Here is a 6,000-nt window from a genome sequence, read left to right as displayed (position 1 = left end):
GGGTCAGCACGCTCCCTAACAGTGCTTCTGGAAGCTTCTAACGTGCCCACAGATGTGATGGTGGGGACGGAGGCCACCCCAGGGACCCTGATGGCTGCTCAGGGCAGCCCAGGGGGCTGCGGAGACGGCATCGAGCGGGCAGCAGAGGCGGGCGCCGGCCTTCTCCCTGCAACCTCCAGACTCTGCGGGCTGGATGCAGAGGAGCGTGGGGGTGGGGGAGGCCGCCACACCCCTCCACACCCCACCCTGTCCCAGGCCACAGGCCATGTCCCACCCGGGAGGGGCACAGTGGAGGGGGTTCGCAGAGTCCTGAGCCCGCCTTCCCCGGCTGACCCCTCTGGCCAGCAGAGCAAGGATGGCAGGAAAAGAACTTCCTGCCTTGTCTGCCCAGGAGCGCGGGCTGCTCGTTGAACCGGTGGCGGTGAAATAGGAAGCTGGGCCTCATGAAGGAAGACACCGGGGCTTCGTGGGGCGCCAGGCTTCGGCCCAGCTGCAGGAGCCCCCCCATTAAACCCCCACATGCCAGGCAAACTGAGGAGGCCTCCGCCCGCTTGGTGACCTTGCCGGCGGGCACCATCGTCAGACAACAGGACCACCACCCCAGGACCCCCAGGCTACGCAGAGGGGCTTAGCCCCCCAGACCCCAGGACCGGCACCCCCAGCGATGGCCTGCCCCTCGGTCCTGGAGCCCCCACGAGCTTAGACGGCTGAGCTGTGAGAGCATGGCCAGGGGCGGGGCGGGGGGGGGGTACTGAGAAACGGAAGACCCCCAGCCAGGAGGAAGCACAAGCGCAGCCCCGTCTCGTCCAGAGACACGGACGCGAAGGGCCGGAACAAAGGTGAGCAAAGCAAATCCGGCCGCCTCCGCAGAGAGAAGCATCGCGTGTGAGCGTGGCCCAACAGGACGGCGAGCCTGGAGGGCAGGTGGTCCGGTCGCCGCAGCGAAAGAGGCGCGGGGGGCCATGCCAGCGTCTCAGTGGGCGCAGAGAACAGCGCTCGATGCAGTGAACGTCCTCGCGCAGAATGGCGCGGACAGTAGCCTGAAAAAGGGCGGGAGTGTACCGATCCCACTGCGGCAGGGTGAAGGCAGAGCTGGTGGACAAGCCCACACCAGTGTCCAGGGTCACCCCAACCCCGATCGCCCCCCAGACAGCAGCCCACGGGCACCTCCCGGCTGGGCCCATCACCATGCTGGCCTCCTGGAGCACTGCTGGGTCCCCGGCCGGCAGGCTGTGCATGCAGAGCCCGTGTCCTGCTGCAGCGCTGGGTGAGCCGGGGGAGTTGGGAGCGGGCAGCACTGGGCCTGGCGCCTCCACGCCAGCCTCCCCAGCCCACCTCTCCCCTCCCCACGGGAACTTCATGGCCACTGCCTTTAAATTGTAGTCATTTTACATGTAATGCGTAATTGTAGTAAAATACACATAACAAAGGTCCATCTAGTCAAGGCTATGATTTTTCCTGTGGTCACGTATGGATGTGTGAGTTGGACTATAAAGAAAGCTGAGCGCCGAAGAATTGATGCTTTTGAACTGTGGTGCTGGAGAAGACTCTTGAGAGTCCCGTGGACTGCAAGGGGATCCAACCAGTCCATCCTAAAGGAGATCAGTCCTGGGTGTTCATTGGAAGGACTGATGTTGAACCTGAAACTCCAATACTTTGGCCACCTGATGCAAAGAGCTGACTCACTTGAAAAGACCCTGATGCTGGGAAGGATTGAAGGCAGGAGGAGGAGGGGATGACAGGATGAGATGGTTGGATGGCATCACCGACTCAATGGACACGAGTTTGAGTGAACTCTGGGAGTTGGTGATGGACAGGGAGACCTGGTGTGCTGCAGTCCACGGGGTTGCAAAGAGTCAGACGTGACTGAGTGACTGAACTGAACTGAACTGACACATAGCACAGAATTTACTGTCTGGACTGCTGTTAAGTACACAGCGCGGTGGTATCAAGTCCATTCACATTGTTGTGCAAACACCCCCGCCATCATCTCCGGGAGTTTCTCATCTTCCCAAGCTGAAGCCCTGTGCCCATTAAACTGACTCCCCAGCCCCTTTCCCCAACCCTTGGCAACGCCCTCCCCTGCAAATTCCCACTTCCTGTGTCTATGGATTCAGCTGTTCCAGGGACCTCATATATGTGGGATCGTAAGAGAGGGGGACAACAGCGGATGAGACGGTTGGATGGCATCACCAGCTCAATGGACATGAGTTTGGGCAAACTCCGTGATGGACAGGGAGGCCTGGTGTGCTGCAGTCCCTGAGGTCACAAAGAGCCGGACACGCCTGAGCGACTGAAAACCACACGCTGTGAGGAATACCGCTGTAGACACGGTGTGGAGGTTCCCGCTGAACACCTCACTTTTAATCATGAAATGGAAGTATTTTATGTCTGAACAAAAATGTGCACCCACCAAGTGCAAGCATTTCTCTCAGAATTTGCATTGTTCGTCCCACGGTTTGAGATCTTAAATCCAGAGGAAAGCTGCATGCGGTCACGCAGAATGGAAGTGAGTCAGATTCTCTCTCTCCCAGCTCTATAATCACGGTGCAGGAACTGATTATTTCCAATCCACCGGCCAAACACAGGAGTAGGTGGCACAGCGAACAACAGAGGCCCCAAGCGCACCTTATGTGGCCTGAGGGCACTGAGCCGTCACCGACTTAACCCTCCAAATGCGTGCTTGGAGCTGAGTCCTCAGGTGCTGGGCCAACCGGATCGCAGGGAGTTCAGTTCACTTCCACGGATGACGTGATGCTTCTGAAAAGGCGCGTGGTGAAAACACGCACACCCAAAGCACCCGTCTGCATTATGAAAGCGACCGTACCTGCGGCGATGGTTTAACCCAGGCGAGCACTTTGTCCAGAACTCGTTGCAGAATTCCTGGAGCATGGTGATCATAAAAAGCAGACCGCCTTTATGAGTGACTCAACTCATGCATAGGCAAGGCCCCCGTGCTGGCTGTGCCAGGCGGGGGTGGGGGCTGCTGTTCCTACCAGCCCACCGGGTTCTGCATGGCCCTGGCGAGTCACTAGCTCTGGAAAAAGAGTCCTGCTCGCCAGGCCTCGCCCCAGGACCACTGCTCAGGCCCTGTGGCTGTAGGCTTTCTCTGGGTTTGCTGGATGGAGTTAGAGTTTAATGGGCACAGGGCTTCGGTGGGCCACCGATCAGCAGGGTCCTCACCTTCTGTCCCACCTGGGGCAACTGGCAGGCCCCCACTCCGAGTGGTGGCATGGCAGGGCTGGACCGAGGTGGGCCCTCGGAGTGGGAGCCTTTTCTGGCTCTGCCCGGCACCCCAGAAAGATGCTTGTCAGGCTCTCTCTGCCTCTCTCCGACTTCCCCGGCCCCGTCGGCCTCGAGCACACCGCTGAAGAGACATGACCCGGCAGACAAGCCCCCGCGCCAGCCAGGATGCTGTGCCCAGCAGGCAGCCTGGACCAACCCGTGCCTGCTCTGCCAGACTGATGACCCCAATCCTGCACGCAGATGGGCTGGCCAGAAACCCTCCCGCACATAAAAGGCCTTTGTTCACTGCCTTCGCCCTTGGCCCCCGTCTCAGCCTTCCCCACGGCCAGGGAGGAAGCAGGCTGCCTGCCCGGTGTCTGTCGACCCCTGCCAGGCCCGGTGCCGGCCGGCCCTCATGCTAAGCTGTGGACAATGCTGGAAAGGTCATGAACGTGCACGGTGGTGTCACACCCAAGGGGGGCTGCTCCTCACGACCACACACCAGCCGCACAAGTCTGGGTTTGCTCCTGACCACTCTGAGGCCCCTTGGTGGCTCAGACAGTAAAGAATGTACTTGCAATGCGGAAGACCAGGGTTCGATCCCTGGGTCGGGAAGATCCCCTGGAGGAGGAAATGGCAACCCACTCCAGTGTTCCTGCCTGGGAAAGCCCATGGACAGAGGGGCCTGGCGGGCTACAGTCCCTGGGGTCGCAAAACGTCAGACACGACTGAGCAACTAACACCCTCTGAACCCCACTTCCTGGACAAAGAGACGTTCTAACCCCCAGGACAGATCTGGCGTGGTGGGCACCCCCTTGTCCCCACATGCCTCCTGCTGATTTTGACCTGGGTTTCGCAACGCTGTCTCCCGGATGACACTCTCCCTGTGGAGCAGGCTGGGCAGGAAGCTGTCCTTGGCGGGCAGGGGGTGCCTCCCCGAGGTGGGCACAGCCCTGTCCCTACCTGGGCAGCTGGCCACCTTTCCTCAGCTTCAGCTTTCCCCGCCCCCAACCTTGGCCCGCCCTCCATCCAGCCAGGGATGGCCTGGCCAGAGCTTGAGTTGGGGAAACAGAGGGGCAGAAGAGTGGAGGGCTCTCCCCACACCCGTGATGCTCAGGCTGCAAAGTGGGGGGCTCTCCAGAGACCCCGGGGCACCATAGAGGCAGGGGCACCCCGTCTCAGCCTGGCGCTGCCTGGGTGGAGGGGAGCTGGGGCATCAGGGGGCCGGGCTTCCCAGCCCACTGGGGACTGGAAGGAGGCAGGCCGCCCCGGCCTGAGCCCACGGGTGTCTGTGGGGGCAGCCAGCAGTCCCTTTGGTCGCCCACGGGGACCCCGCATGATCTCACTCCGGGGGACACTCCCCTCGGGTGGCGCCTTCGTCTTCACACAGTCCCTAGGTTTAGGGACCATCCAGCCCTGGGGCTGCAGAGCCGGCACTCTGGAGCCAGGGTGTCAGAGAGAGGCTGGAGTCATCCATGAGGGCAGAGGGGCTCAAGGTCAAGTTCAAGGGCTGTGTTGGGAGCCAGCCTCCCCCACGGGGGCTGCCCGTCCGGACCCCCAAGAGGCACCAGCTCTGAGGACGGCCAGGGCTGCTGCACCCACAAGGACGCAGGGGGCCGTGCCCCCCACCAGCCCTGAGCCTGCCTGCTGTGTCTGCCCGGGGCCCCCCTTTCCCAGCGGGCGACTGGATGGCTCTGAGAGGCCGCAGGCTGGTCCCTGGAGCCTTGCCCCAGCCCCGGACACCTCGCCCTGGCCCCCAGGCTCCGCCCAGCCCGCCCCTCACCCCTAGCCAGTGGTCCCCTCCACCCGGTCCACACATCCAGCCACCACAGGGAGCTCCCAACTCGGCTCAGCTCCAGGTGTCTTTTGGGGAGACATTTGCTCACAGCCTGCAGGCTGCCCCGGCTCCCCTTTCCAGTCCTTGGAGGGGGAGGACCACTGTCTGCTGTAGACCCTGGCCAGCAGCTGCTGGCGCTGGACAGGCAGGCAGTGCCCACTGTCTGTACAGGGTCAGAGAGATCTTGGCAGATATCTGCCCTCCCCTTCCTGGGACGGACCCAAGTTCCCATGGGCAGAGCACCTGTCCCAGGACTGACCTGGTGGCTTCCAGGGTCTTGGGAGCTGGAGCCAGCACGATCAGTGCCCATGGCTGCATCCTCCGGCTCCCTGGACAGAGCAGGAGGCCCGAGGCAGCCAGAGTCTTGGAGCCCTGCCTGCTGGCCCAGGGGTATGCCAGGGCCAAGTTGCACATGTTGGGGGCGTTCCTCCTTGGCTTTGTGGATGAGGAGCGGGGATTCAGAGGGGAGAAGGGCCCTGCTCATGGTCACAAAGCTGGGACGAGGTCCAGGCGGGACTGGAACCAGGGTCTGGTCTCTGCAACGCCCCTCAAGTCAGCCTCTCCCTGCCTGGGCCATGCACCTCGTCCCATCGACAGGCAGGCCCTGCAATGCCAGTGACCCTGGTGCCCACGCAGCTACCATCTCCCTGCTGGGTCGTGTTCATCATCAAGCCCTGCAACTGGGCTCCTGGAGATGCCCCTGCCTCCCCTGGTGGGTTCGTCCCCGGGATCTGACTGGCCTGGGACAAGCTCCCCCGGCCAGTGTTAATGACTCTCCCCTCCCCTTCCTGAGGCCTCGTCCCTTTCTGGGGTGTGTGGTCCTTACACAGACCAGCAGCTGCTTCTCAGCCGAGGCCCAGTAGGATCAGGAGGGATGAGGGGTGGGGCACATCCCACTGACAGACTGCACACCCACCTGAGCATCTTCTTCCCTGAAA

Source organism: Moschus berezovskii, chromosome 24 (assembly GCF_049115385.1).
Source record: "Moschus berezovskii isolate FMDL1 chromosome 24, NW_MosBer_1.0, whole genome shotgun sequence".
Lineage (NCBI taxonomy): Eukaryota > Metazoa > Chordata > Mammalia > Artiodactyla > Moschidae > Moschus > Moschus berezovskii.
Note: the sequence above shows the minus strand (reverse complement) of the source record.